The 15,242-nt window shown below is 39.3% G+C and overlaps 1 protein-coding gene and 1 long non-coding RNA gene across 2 annotated transcripts in view; one reads left to right on the forward strand and one right to left on the reverse strand.

Annotated features, from left to right (window-relative positions):
* The window catches only part of LOC110831391 (uncharacterized), a 97,848-nt gene that overhangs the window by 8,832 nt on the left and 73,774 nt on the right, over nt 1-15,242 (reverse strand). The window contains exon 2 of the long non-coding RNA XR_015534828.1: nt 12,116-12,225. This is a non-coding gene — a long non-coding RNA (uncharacterized LOC110831391). The remainder of the gene's footprint in view (nt 1-12,115; nt 12,226-15,242) is intronic.
* The window catches only part of LOC110831404 (uncharacterized), a 91,062-nt gene that overhangs the window by 5,666 nt on the left and 70,154 nt on the right, over nt 1-15,242 (forward strand). The window lies entirely within an intron of this gene.

Genomic DNA, 15,242 nt, shown 5'->3' on the forward strand with positions numbered 1-15,242 from the left:
GTCATACTGCCTCCGTCATCAGAGTATGAAGATTTCCGTCTTCTGGGTTGTTGCGCTGTGTAGTCTGGTCGATGTTAACCAACGTTTCAGAGGTCATACGGCCTCCGTCATCAGAGTATGAAGATTTCCGTCTTCTGGGTTGTTGCGCTGTGTAGTCTGGTCGATGTTAACCAACGTTTCAGAGGTCATACTGCCTCCGTCATCAGAGTATGAAGATTTCCGTCTTCTGGGTTGTTGCGCTGTGTAGTCTGGTCGATGTTAACCAACGTTTCAGAGGTCATACTGCCTCCGTCATCAGAGTATGAAGATTTCCGTCTTCTGGGTTGTTGCGCTGTGTAGTCTGGTCGATGTTAACCAACGTTTCAGAGGTCATACTGCCTCCGTCATCAGAGTATGAAGATTTCCGTCTTCTGGGTTGTTGCGCTGTGTAGTCTGGTCGATGTTAACCAACGTTTCAGAGGTCATACGGCCTCCGTCATCAGAGTATGAAGGTTTCTGTCTTCTGGGTTGTTGCGCTGTGTAGTCTGGTAGATGTTTACCAACGTTTCAGAGGTCATACTGCCTCCGTCATCAGAGTATGAAGATTTCTGTCTTCTGGGTTGTTTCGCCGTGTGGTCTGGTCGATGTTAACCAACGTTTCAGAGGTCATACTGCCTCCGTCATCAGAGTATGAAGGTTTCTGTCTTCTGGGTTGTTGCGCTGTGTAGTCTGGTAGATGTTTATCAACGTTTCAGAGGTCATACTGCCTCCGTCATCAGAGTATGAAGATTTTTGTCTTCTGGGTTGTTGCGCTGTGTAGTCTGGTCGATGTTAACCAACGTTTCAGAGGTCATACTGCCTCCGTCATCAGAGTATGAAGATTTTTGTCTTCTGGGTTGTTGCGCTGTGTAGTCTGGTAGATGTTTACCAACGTTTCAGAGGTCATACTGCCTCCGTCATCAGAGTATGAAGATTTCTGTCTTCTGGGTTGTTTCGCCGTGTGGTCTGGTCGATGTTAACCAACGTTTCAGAGGTCATACTGCCTCCGTCATCAGAGTATGAAGATTTCCGTCTTCTGGGTTGTTGCGCTATGTAGTCTGGTCGATGTTAACCAACGTTTCAGAGGTCATACTGCCTCCGTCATCAGAGTATGAAGGTTTCTGTCTTCTGGGTTGTTGCGCTGTGTAGTCTGGTAGATGTTTACCAACGTTTCAGAGGTCATACTGCCTCCGTCATCAGAGTATGAAGGTTTCTGTCTTCTGGGTTGTTGCGCTGTGTAGTCTGGTAGATGTTTACCAACGTTTCAGAGGTCATACTGCCTCCGTCATCAGAGTATGAAGATTTCTGTCTTCTGGGTTGTTTCGCCGTGTAGTCTGGTAGATGTTTACCAACGTTTCAGAGGTCATACTGCCTCCGTCATCAGAGTATGAAGATTTCTGTCTTCTGGGTTGTTTCGCCGTGTGGTCTGGTCGATGTTAACCAACGTTTCAGAGGTCATACTGCCTCCGTCATCAGAGTATGAAGGTTTCTGTCTTCTGGGTTGTTGCGCTGTGTAGTCTGGTAGATGTTTATCAACGTTTCAGAGGTCATACTGCCTCCGTCATCAGAGTATGAAGATTTTTGTCTTCTGGGTTGTTGCGCTGTGTAGTCTGGTCGATGTTAACCAACGTTTCAGAGGTCATACTGCCTCCGTCATCAGAGTATGAAGATTTCCGTCTTCTGGGTTGTTGCGCTGTGTAGTCTGGTCGATGTTAACCAACGTTTCAGAGGTCATACTGCCTCCGTCATCAGAGTATGAAGATTTCCGTCTTCTGGGTTGTTGCGCTGTGTAGTCTGGTCGATGTTAACCAACGTTTCAGAGGTCATACTGCCTCCGTCATCAGAGTATGAAGGTTTCTGTCTTCTGGGTTGTTGCGCTGTGTAGTCTGGTAGATGTTTACCAACGTTTCAGAGGTCATACTGCCTCCGTCATCAGAGTATGAAGATTTCTGTCTTCTGGGTTGTTTCGCCGTGTGGTCTGGTCGATGTTAACCAACGTTTCAGAGGTCATACTGCCTCCGTCATCAGAGTATGAAGGTTTCTGTCTTCTGGGTTGTTGCGCTGTGTAGTCTGGTAGATGTTTATCAACGTTTCAGAGGTCATACTGCCTCCGTCATCAGAGTATGAAGATTTTTGTCTTCTGGGTTGTTGCGCTGTGTAGTCTGGTCGATGTTAACCAACGTTTCAGAGGTCATACTGCCTCCGTCATCAGAGTATGAAGATTTTTGTCTTCTGGGTTGTTGCGCTGTGTAGTCTGGTAGATGTTTACCAACGTTTCAGAGGTCATACTGCCTCCGTCATCAGAGTATGAAGATTTCTGTCTTCTGGGTTGTTTCGCCGTGTGGTCTGGTCGATGTTAACCAACGTTTCAGAGGTCATACTGCCTCCGTCATCAGAGTATGAAGATTTCCGTCTTCTGGGTTGTTGCGCTGTGTAGTCTGGTCGATGTTAACCAACGTTTCAGAGGTCATACTGCCTCCGTCATCAGAGTATGAAGGTTTCTGTCTTCTGGGTTGTTGCGCTGTGTAGTCTGGTAGATGTTTACCAACGTTTCAGAGGTCATACTGCCTCCGTCATCAGAGTATGAAGGTTTCTGTCTTCTGGGTTGTTGCGCTGTGTAGTCTGGTAGATGTTTACCAACGTTTCAGAGGTCATACTGCCTCCGTCATCAGAGTATGAAGATTTCTGTCTTCTGGGTTGTTTCGCCGTGTAGTCTGGTAGATGTTTACCAACGTTTCAGAGGTCATACTGCCTCCGTCATCAGAGTATGAAGATTTCTGTCTTCTGGGTTGTTTCGCCGTGTGGTCTGGTCGATGTTAACCAACGTTTCAGAGGTCATACTGCCTCCGTCATCAGAGTATGAAGGTTTCTGTCTTCTGGGTTGTTGCGCTGTGTAGTCTGGTAGATGTTTATCAACGTTTCAGAGGTCATACTGCCTCCGTCATCAGAGTATGAAGATTTTTGTCTTCTGGGTTGTTGCGCTGTGTAGTCTGGTCGATGTTAACCAACGTTTCAGAGGTCATACTGCCTCCGTCATCAGAGTATAAAGATTTCTGTCTTCTGGGTTGTTGCGCTGTGTAGTCTGGTCGATGTTAACCAACGTTTCAGAGGTCATACTGCCTCCGTCATCAGAGTATAAAGATTTCTGTCTTCTGGGTTGTTGCGCTGTGTAGTCTGGTCGATGTTAACCAACGTTTCAGAGGTCATACTGCCTCCGTCATCAGAGTATAAAGATTTCTGTCTTCTGGGTTGTTGCGCTGTGTAGTCTGGTCGATGTTAACCAACGTTTCAGAGGTCATACTGCCTCCGTCATCAGAGTATAAAGATTTCTGTCTTCTGGGTTGTTGCGCTGTGTAGTCTGGTCGATGTTAACCAACGTTTCAGAGGTCATACTGCCTCCGTCATCAGGGCGATGATCGCCCTGATGACGGAGGCAGTAGGACCTCTGAAACGTTGTTTAACATCGACCAGACTACACAGCTCAATAACCCAGAAGACGGATATCTAAATATATTCTTATTTCCACATAGTTCTTTTGTGTTCTGAAATTAACTGAGGTTATACGAGGTCTCACAAAGGATTTACGTCGTGATGTCAGGGTGCTAGGATTGGATTAAAGTGGCTCATTACAGGGACCAGTGGCGGGCTTTGTGAACATGGTAGTGAAAACGGGTTTCATGAAACGCTGCATCTGTCGGCTTCCCTCTACGTAGAGAGAGAATCTTAAAAATTATACAACGTTTTCCGGAATGTCTGAAGAAAATCAAGAACGTATAGTGAGACTAAGTGGTTATAGGCTTATAAAGGTGATCGTTGTTTGCGTCTAACAGGAATTTATTATTCCGACATTCCGATTATTAGTCAATTCTGGTCTTGTTATTCTGTTCACATATTTTATTAATTAGGAGTTTCGCTGTTCAGCTGATTAGCTCGATAAATCTGCTCTCACTTTGCAGCTCTGATAAGCGCTCGGTTGAAAACCTGAACAGTAGAACGTCTGTAACAACTAGGTACATAAAATGTACAAGGTGTTTGGGGTTGACTGTTGATAAAATGGAGCGTTCCTACACAGCATTTCGCATAACCGGACGTCCGGTAATCGGGACCCTGATTTGCTTTGTCCTCACACATCCTTTATCACCGTCAGTAACCACACCCAACGTTACGAATTTCGGGTTTGGATTCCCCAGCGTATTAATTGTGCGAAGTGTTAGGTTCTCCACTATTAAAATCTCTCTTTCCGTTCATCTCTCTGTAAGCTACGCTTGAAATTATTAGAGCCTGATTTTATGAAATTCATTTGGAGAATTTTATAAAAAAAATAGTCATTTCCACTTGCTTCTGATAATATTAACGACCACTTTACATAAGAGCATGTGATGTTTTTTTTAGATTAACTCTTTTGATTGTAGACTATATTTAGCTTAGTTACCATGGTTACCATGGTTACATCGTGGCGTCATCACCCAGCCAGCCACCCCCATTCACACAGGCAAGTCTTACGTCACTGGCCTCGTTTGCATTCGTAAAATGTCAGATTCTGGCTAATTCGCCAGAATTGTTGCTATATGCGTGAAGTTCCTAACTTGTTGTTTCTCACTGGCAATATTAATGAGACGTTTTGAGCTCCTGGGGGTGTAACGTCCTATTAAATCAAACTTTAGATGGACAGTTCAACCCTTGTGTATTTGTCTACAATTTATTAGGCTTATATATGGCCTTGTAATCCTGGGGTCTCGGGTTCGATTCCCGGCGGTGCCCGAATTTATAACTTGTGTTGGGCAAGGCCGTGGTCTAGGCAACACGGAGTTTTCCTCCGTGGCATCCCAACAATTACTCCATTCACACACAGAAGAAGGCAATGGCAAACCACTTCTGGATCATCTGCCAAGAACGTATATGAACAGGTCCCAGTCCGAGAAAAGGATGGAAGGATCCTGTTCATATGGACCTGTCGTCAGACAGAACACTAAATAAAATAAATACATGAATTATATGTTTAGTATATAGTCGTCAATTGGCCACGTACATGTTTCATTGAAAGGTACATGTAATTACTGCTGTGTAATTTATATTATGATCAAGGGAACATGTATATTAAATCGACTAAACAAAGAAACAAACCAAGTTACTTATTAACAAAGAATATGGTGATAAACCCAAAATTTAAATACCGCTGGTACCGTTACTTGGACACGATCGTGTTTAGTTTTGTCATTTTCGAATCCTCACATCGTAACTCTCTAAGATCCATCTTAATGTTATCCTACCCCCTTCTCACTCTTACAAGCGTACTGTCCCCAAGAAATTTCCGTACAAAAATTTTGCGTTCATTTTTTGTCTGACACGTGTTCAGTTTAATGCATTAACAAGCAACGGAGTCAGTAGAACGAATAGCTGAGGTAACCTGCTCTCCGGGGCCACGTGCTGCATTCCAACTCATTAAGGAGGCTTAACTGCGTCGACACTGGTTCGTACTTTCCATTGTCCAAAGGAAATATGTAGTAGATGTTGAATGTATAATTCTTTCGACGCAAGCTTCTTGAGTTAAGATTTTTATTTTTAATTTTCTAATTGGAAATGAATACCGGACTTTTTACTACAGGGAAATAGCCGCTAATTGCCTTCAACCTGGGTAATTACAAAAGTCACTGAGTATTGGATTTTCAAACATTGTTCAGAGATGTTATTTTTATCATAGATATTACGTTGTTGCTAGTATAATTCATATAATCAAAAAAACATTTTTTTTATTATATTAATTAATTCCCTTTTGTCACTGATGATGACATCTTGAGGTCGAAACGCGTTTGGCACTAGTGTCATTTATAGTGTTAATAGTTTGTTTCTTTTCTTAATTTATATTCTAAGAATAATGGATTTCGGATAAGATCCGCGTATCATCTGATAGTGTTTCAGGCGCGTAAATTAGCTGTTCGCTCTAAGATAAATCACTAATATCTGGATCTTAAGAATTCTAAGACGAAGCTTCATTTGAAACAAGATGCTCATTTCAGACTATAATAACAGATTTAGAATAAGATTTCGTGTACAAAACGTGTCACTGATCTCGAAGAAATTTGCTTAACGGAGAAAAAATTTAAATTACGAGGCTCATTCAACCTTGAGATTAAATCTTCAGGTCGGCGGAATGCGAAATAAAAGTGTTGGTACGTATGAAGGCTTCAAAGGAGAGTGAATTGAATGGAAGGTTATACTAGGCTAATATGGAAACGATAGCCAACGCTAAGTTAGTAAAGAAAAGATTATGAAATAACTGAGAACTTTATGGGCGTATGACGATATTATTGTGCAAAAGGGGACTCAGAGTGATGGCATTGAGTCTGCAAATAAGGCTTTGCTGTTGTAACGTTGTAATTGTACGAATGTAACAATGCATTGGTCCTTCACTTTCTAGAAGGAATTTTTATTGTAATATTGTGTTTAATTCGAGACGGGTAAGAAGGCAGGATTTGAGGTTATCAAGACGATGAGTAGTTTAATAGAATTTGAGGTTTTTAAAAAGGTAAGCACGCTGGTAAACTTCTATCAGACTGTCTTCTAGGTTGTAATGCTGTGTAGTCTTGCAGAAGTGTACCAACGTTTCAGATGTCCTTGCTGCCTTCATTATCAGGGTTAATTTACTGCTGTGATGAGTGTTATTTGGGGATAGTCCGATTGGGTGTTTTGGCAGGTAAAAACTTGTTACCACAAGGGTGTTGTCTGTTTGGTCTCGTTAAGGGTGGTCAGTTTCTGTTGAAATTTTCACACTTTGTGGGCAAAATATAATTTTTCAGAAAATATTTCAAAGATAAAAAATTCAAAAGGAACTTAAAATTTTGTGGCATACACAGCTTAAGTTTTGGTGAGATTTCAGGTTCTCGCTGCTAACTGTCGTCAGGGATGTTATGCCGTATAGTCGGACGTTTCAGATTCTTCTTGCCTCCTGATGACCTCTGTAACGCTGGCAGACATTAAGTAAATCAATGTCAACAATTCAACTTCCCGTTTGTTATCAGCGAATTTTGATAAGCACAGATGAGATTATAATATTAAAATGGAGTTAAAGAAAAAGTATATGAGCATGTGGATTTGATTTAAATGGCAAGGAACAGGGTCTATTAAAGGATTCTTTAGAACGCGTTAATACGACGTCGGTTTCCATGTAAAGACGACATAATTAATTTCTTAGATTTTGTATCAGTTGTTTGTTTACTTATGGGAGTGAACCCCCATAATTGTTTTATAATTAAAGCACGTAAGGATTTTGAATCCCAAGGTATTAGCCATTGGCAACGAAAGGACCCTGAAATCCGACCTTATTCATGCGCCACGCGTATCCAGTTCTTTGGCATAAGATGTCGGAAGTCGACACAAATGAGTCTCAGTTATGGAGAAAATGCCAAGTACTTGTATACGATCATTGCACTGATCCCATAAAGATTAACTACCTAACAACATCTACAGACCAGAATCCTCTTTTAAAATCTGAGAGTCGCTCAGCGGGTCAGGGAATATTCCAACCTTTATGGAACTAGAAATTTCATTACCGTGTTGAACTTCTGGGTCATAACACCGTGTAACTTATACCTAGATACCAACGTTTTGGTTGCACCAACATTAGAACCACGGTGGTCTAGCGGTTAGAACGCTGGCCTTGTAATCCTGGGGTCTCGTTCGATTCCCGGCGGTGCCCGAATTTATAACAACACGGAGTTTTCCTCCGGGGGCTTCCTCGGTTTCTCCGTGGCATCCCAACAAATACTCCATTCACACACAGAAGAAGGCAATGGCAAACCACTTCTGGATCATCTGCCAAGAACGTATATGAACAGGTCCCAGTCCGAGAAAAGGATGGAAGGATCCTGTTCATATGGACCTGTCGTCAGACAGAACACTAAATAATAATAAGATGAGGTGGTCTAGCGGTTAGAACGCTGGCCTTGTAATCCTGGGGTCTCGGGTTCGATTCCCGGCGGTGCCCGAATTTATAACTTGTGTTGGGCAAGGCCGTGGTCTAGGCAACACGGAGTTTTCCTCCGCGGCATCCCAACAATTATTCCATTCACACACAGAAGAAGGCAATGGCAAACCACTTCTGGATCATCTGCCAAGAACGTATATGAACAGGTCCCAGTCTGAGAAAAGGATGGAAGGATCCTGTTCATATGGACCTGTCGTCAGACAGAACACTAGAAAGAAAAAATACCAACAACGACGTCTTTACCATCCTGAGAACCTCAAATATTATATTTCTTTAACGTGTTCACAAGATCCAGCCACTGACTCGTAACCTCAGTCAGATGGATACAGTGTACATTCTCAGCAAACTATTTCCAAAATGTTGGCGTTTACTAGCGAATCCATACGACGCCAAAACCCAGAAGAACATCGTCTTCATTCTCAGATGTGCTGGTGTCTGTGAAATATTTATGTGCAGTGTTACAGATGTAGTTACCAGCACAAGAGTCGACATATAAAATAATTAAATTCCAATGTCTAATACCCTTCAGGTGTACTGTGAGTCAGCTATGTGAAACCTGTTGGAATGTTGCTCACCGTGTTTCGGCTAATTACTTCAGCAGAGAACAAATGAAGTAGACGTATTATGAAACCAGATATATGCGCATTATGTTATGTCATGTGCTAGGAAGATTTTCCCAGCTAAATTCTGTCGAATGTATCTTCGTGGAATGTAATTAGATTTATATGTACAATATGAAGTGAATTAACATACCCGACCTTGGATCTCAGCCATTTGCGTATCCTTACTTGTTCGACATGGAAATAAAGTTATGGTCCGGTTGATTCAGTAAATCTGTATTCGTGTTATAAATTTGGTGGGCATTTTATTCATAATAACGACCAACTATTTAACAACTGAAGGCTGTTAGCTTTCTCAAGCGCTGATAGTTGCTTTGTTCTGGTCTGTACAATGGTGAATGTCTCTTTAAGTCCGATGGTAACTATATGTACCACCTGCTTTAACGTAGGATAAATATGTTTTCTTTGCGGTAGGACTTATTTCTCTATCTGAGTCTCATGTTCGGCTTTAAAATGCTTAAATCACGGTAGTAACTGCATGTATGCCCGTCATTTTCCCATATAATGTATTTATGTATTTTGTATGATTCTTAGAATGAACAGTGATTATATTTCAAAACAGCACAGTACTAAGAAATTTCTTTAAAATAGAGATTCTTTGTTTTATTTGAGATGGGAACTGATATTTTTAAAATATTATTCGCATGAACATTACGCTTAAAGAATCTAAACAGATATTTTTTTAAGTTTTCTTAGAACTCTGACTGAAAATTAATTATTTTAATTATTGTTATTATTTATGTTGCTGCTGATATTGGTATTTTTCATTTTTAAAGGGTTGGATTTCGGATAATGACCAAAGAAAAAGAATCTATAAGGAATATCAAATTTTTTTCTGCAAGACTTCGTTAATTTTTATTTTTGTTATTAGTGTTGTTGAAATTATTCTTTATTGTCGTATGGATATTATTTCAGACTATGCGAAACTGACAGCAGAAACATTAAACTTTTATTCGTTCGACTCTAAGTTTTTGTGAATGGGTAAATCTTCAACCATAGTTGTTATTATTATAACATTTGTTTTTTGTAACAGAAGACAGTGTTCGGGCGGAGACCCGCTGTTTTGCCCTTGGCAAAGACATGGTCCTACCGTATCCTCTTGTCAGCAGAATGAATTCGTCTCATAAATCTTCCTTCTACAGCCTTTCCAGTACATCATTAGCAGATTATCGAAAAGTTCGACGCTGTGCTATTGAAAGCGTCTTTAAATAAATCAAGAATTAATAAACAAGTAATTATTTTGCGTAGAAATTAAATGTTAATAAAATGATCGTGGGTTTGAATAAGGAATTAGGAATGTCAGTGCTGCAGTGCGCATCCAAATGGATCCGGTTCAGAGCAGGATGGCTATTTGACTAAAAATCAGAGCTTTCTCACGTCATGTCGTAGAGAGTGTAAGTAATGCTCCATGTGATTTAAGTGTCAGGTCGTTCAACCAGCGTAATGACAATGAGTTGGCTAGACATTCCTGTCACTAACATTAATTATTGTTACAAACATATATACCACTTCATAACAACCGATCATACTTTGTTTTTATACACGTTTTATACACCCCCGTTGACTCAAAACTGCGATGTAAAATTTTAAATAATATCAACTGTACAGATTTTTACATTAGTAAGTTGGTCATACTGCTTGAGATGTATACGCCTAACTTCGCGTCAGTCATTCAACTATTTGGCAGGCACCTACCTGTATTAATTTTCTCTCAGAATTAATTTCTATTACTATATGATTCTCAAATGTCTTATTCAACAACTTTCATTAACTGTTTGCAAATCTGATAATTGCTAAGCTGTTAATTTCATTACTTAAATCTTTTCTGCATTTGTAACTATATAATGTGTGGCTATTTCTGGCAGCTTTTTATAAACCAAACTTCATATGACCCCTCAGATAAAAATCGAGAGGGTTAAGACCGGAGATCTTGGTGGCCAAGCGTGACCCTTCACACAGCCACAACTCTGAAACCGTTCCCAACAGAACAAATGTTAATAAAACATGTTTTATTCAAAATGAGTTTTTGATTCTTCATATTTATCAGTTTTTTTTAATTTCTCCCCGGATATTCTATATCAGTTGTATTCAACCTGGGGTACGCATACCCCCGGGGGTACGCGAAGACATCTTAGGGGGTACGTGAAATTTAAAAAAAAATATTATTTTATGATAAACATTGAATAATCAGTAATGTAATTTATTTAATTTATTTTAGATGTAGATTATATACTATGTATAACTTGAATTATACACCAACAACTTTGGGGGGTACAAAGTTGAAGAGAAATTATATCTGGGGGGGGTTTTATTTTATTCCCGGGGGTACGTGAAATTTAAAAAAAATATATATTATTTTATGATAAACACTGAATAATCAGTAATGTAATTTATTTAATTTATTTTAGATGTAGATTATATACTATGTATAACTTGAATTATACACCAACAACTTTTTTGGTACAAAGTTGAAGAGAAATTATATCTGGGGGTACGCGAACAAAAAAGGTTGAATACCACTGGTCTATATAGATTATGGACAAAATAATAAATATAAAGACGAGATACATTATGAGGGCAGAGGATAGGCCAGGCAAATAAAATATTAGCAAATATAGTATTGAATTGGGCACTTACGGAAAATAAGAAAATTAAATCCAAGAATAAATTAGAGGAGGGGAGGACTAGACTTCTGCATTTTGAACAGTGGCGTTTGGATAGAACAGGGCGTTGTCAGTCGCCGTGGACCTGGTACATAAATATACACAGACGACATAAATCTATTAAGTAATTAAATCGTGGTTGTTTACTTTCTTGCATTTGATTACTCTATTTATTACTTTTGGTAATCAGTAATGAGCCGACTTATTTGCTATTATCAAAAAGTTTGTAGTAAATATTAGTTTAGAGTATTTTGTAATCAGGATTCAAACTTAAATGAGACTGATAGTGTTTTACCTACAAGTCTTCTTATATTCTTTATAAGCGTACAACTTACAGTAATACAATATTAAGAAAAATTAAAAAGTATAATTAATTTAACTTGCTAAAAGCTTGGGCTGAACTTCAGAAACCCTTCGACAAACATTGACGTAAATGATATCAAAGCCCGAGATTGTTTGTGGCGTTTCGTAAATGCTACCTTGTTGATACTCCCCATAGGGGGACTGTACCTTTTCGGCTGTCCGGTAATGATATATATATTTATGTGTGTGGGTGAACCATGGAGCGATGCCTGGAACTGTTCTGCAAACGAATAATGAGAACGCTAAATGCTTTACGATTGGTGTAACACGATACTTACTGTTGTATAATTTATTTATTTTTGTTGGAATGAGCCTTCTTTCGTTTCGCTTCTAATGTTTCCAATTATGGACGAAAAACCGTAGCGGAAATACTATTCAAACGGCTGTGAAATAATACAAGGTTGGCTAATCCTATTATCGCAACATGGAATGTTATGTAATACTTGATGGTGAAGGAATTCTCATACCTTTTTACGTCTTTAGGTGGCAGGACTTCGGAGAACCGTGATATCCATTGCTGTCTACTGTTTTTTTGTAGTCTGTAGTTTATCGATGTTTCTAAGGTCCATCATCAGGGCTGTGGAGGCAGACATATTTAAATTACAACCCACTCTCCAGAGTCTTCATCCCCCATGTGATAACTAGTTTAAATTTTAAATCCTCAGCGATGTTATTGCAAGTTAGGATAAACTCTTTGAAGAGAATTTATATTTAATTACTGCAATTCTTATATCAGAATATAAAAAATAAGGGAAATTTAACAGGATTTTACGTCCAGAAATTGTATCCCTACCACATTCAGCTTTCACTGAGCTACAACTTTCCTTCATACGTCTTCATCGTGCATCTCCGACCATTAAACTGTCAATAAATTCTTCTGCGCATTCATGATTAGAGGACACGCTGAAACAGACGAACTGTACCATAACATTTTCCACAATATCTTTCTTTGATTTCCTCCCAAAGCATTTCCTAACAAACAAAACATAACCGGAAATATGAATGAACACGATTATAGTTCACGTTTATTGCATCATATTGGTTTTAAATTAGTTTTTTTTTTCAATCCTTCTAGCCACTCAATTAAGCGAAATCATAACCTCGAAGGAAAAGCACGACGTCTCTGTAACAGAGATTAGATTGTTAATGTTTTTAAAGGGAAATCATCGGCTTGTATTTTGAGAAAATAGCGAAATCTGTAAATGCACTGTGTGAGAAAAATGCAGAATTATTGAATGTTAAAGTAGATGATACATGTAGTTATAACGACGTCTTAATGCGTTAAACAAAACATGTGGCATGCTTAAAAGAAGGTTGCATCTTGAAATGAGGACACATTAAAGCAGTTGCCTTGATAGTAGGTCTTGAGATATGCTGGAGTATAAAGCAAGCAATTGTCTTTGTCTTCTGAGATGAGATTTCTACACGCACTTGGAGAAATCACGCTGCAGATTACTTTACATTTATTTAGCATAAGAAAACGAGCAACATCTGATAGTATTTAAAACTTCAACATGCTTCACGAAATAGAACACTGTTTGGAATACCAACTGTAACGGTGGTCTAGCGGTCAGAAAGCTAGCCTTGTAATCTTGGGGTTCCGGGTTCAATTCCCGGTGATGCTCAGATTTATAACTTGTGTTGGGCAAGACCGTGGTCTAGGCAACACGGAGTTTTCCTCCGGGGGCTTCCCCGGTTTCTCCGTGGCATCCCAACAATTACTCCATTCACACACAGAAGAAGGCAATGGCAAACCACTTCTGGATCATCTGCCAAGAACGTATATGAACAGGTCCCAGTCCGAGAAAAGGATGGAAGGATCCTGTTCATATGGACCTGTCGTCAGACAGAACACTAAATAAAATAAATAAATAAATTATTCAGAAATAGCCACGGTGGTCTAGCGGTTATAACGCTGGCCTTGTAATCCTGGGGTCTCGGGTTCGATTCCCGGAGGTGCCCGAATTTATAACTTGTGTTAGGCAAGGCCGCGGTCTAGGCAACACGGAGTTTTCCTCCGGGGGCTTCCCCGGTTTCTCCGTGGCATCCCAACAATTACTCCATTCACACACAGAAGAAGGCAATGGCAAACCACTTCTGGATCATCTGCCAAGAACGTATATGAACAGGTCCTAGTCCGAGAAGAGAAAAGGATGGAAGGATCCTGTTCATATGGACCTGTCGTCAGACAGAACACTAATAATAATAACAATACTCAGTGTACAACAACAACAACCAAAACAAATTACATGAAACAAACAACGCGAATAGGTGGTTTGTGTTGACTGAGAATAATCCAGAAGCTTAATTTGATTCATAAAATGACGCTTAAAATACGATTAAACGTCACGACGCAATTATATTTAAAACAGCACGATCTGGTGTCCTTGAGCATAAAACTACACAAATTCTGTCTTACTTAAATTAAATGATCTTACGTTATGTTCCACTATTTTACTGCTAAACTTAGGGTAATAATGAATTTTAATAATATCACATCGAAATATAAATTGTGCGTCACTAAGGAATAATATATCTTTCTCTGTTTTGAGGCATCCTTCCAAATAATCATATTTTACGACACTGTATTCAATAAAAGATGCCTATATAGGCCTACTTGTGTCCAGGATAGTCAGTAATACCAACCTCTAGGACTGCCCACTCTACGCCTTGCATGCAGTCCTTGTTCATAAGAAACCAAGGTTCATTCTGAATTAATTATCCGATAGAATGACCACACGCACAAAGTTAGGCGATGAATGTGATTTCCGATGAAAATTGTAGTTTTATGAATAAATTCAGCCATTACATATATTTTGAAACAACGGGATCTTGTAAAAATTTGAATTAATCCATACAAGATATATATATATATATATATATATATATATATATATATATATGATTTGAGGTTTTCAGATGTATGTTTTTGTACATGTAATGTACTCAGTCTGCAGTACAAGTGGTATTACCTGTTAACACATAATGTCCAGGTTAACACGTTGTTTCCCATGAGGGACACCGCTGGGTCACTTAGGAAAACATTTCATTGCCGCAGGTCACAGAACTCAATCGTCTACTCGAGGCTCAGTCTCTTGGAGGGAAGTAATTGAACCCCATAGCTGGGACAGAAAAGACGCGCCGAGTGGTTCATGCAGGAAGAATTTTGATTTTTTTTTTACCAGAGAACCTGAGAATCACCGGTGGGTCACGGAAATTTATGCCCGGAAAAAAATCACCTGGAAACCAACAAATTACGTCTTCTTAAACGGTTATGCTAATCGGTTATAATTTGTAATAAAACTCAAATAAATATTTCTTAACCATTTACAAATCGCAATGGTAACTATACTGACCACCCTCTTTAACATTCGATAGCCCTTCATTTTGTATTTCTGAGTTTTGTATGATTATCGCTGTAAAGGGGGGTTTATTTCATTGAATAGCATTAACCAGTTGGTTTTCGTAATGGTGAAGTGCGGAGTTTTCTTTGAGGTACGGACTCAGTTCTTAAATGTTATTTAGACGACATAATTCAAATGGTTAACCACTTATAATTTTATATTAATAACAGTACGACACTGATATTTGGGA

This window comes from Zootermopsis nevadensis, unplaced genomic scaffold (genome assembly GCF_977971745.1).
Source record: "Zootermopsis nevadensis isolate Lab colony 2312 unplaced genomic scaffold, Znev_1.0 Znev_ptg000011l, whole genome shotgun sequence".
Taxonomy (NCBI): Eukaryota; Metazoa; Arthropoda; class Insecta; order Blattodea; family Termopsidae; genus Zootermopsis; species Zootermopsis nevadensis.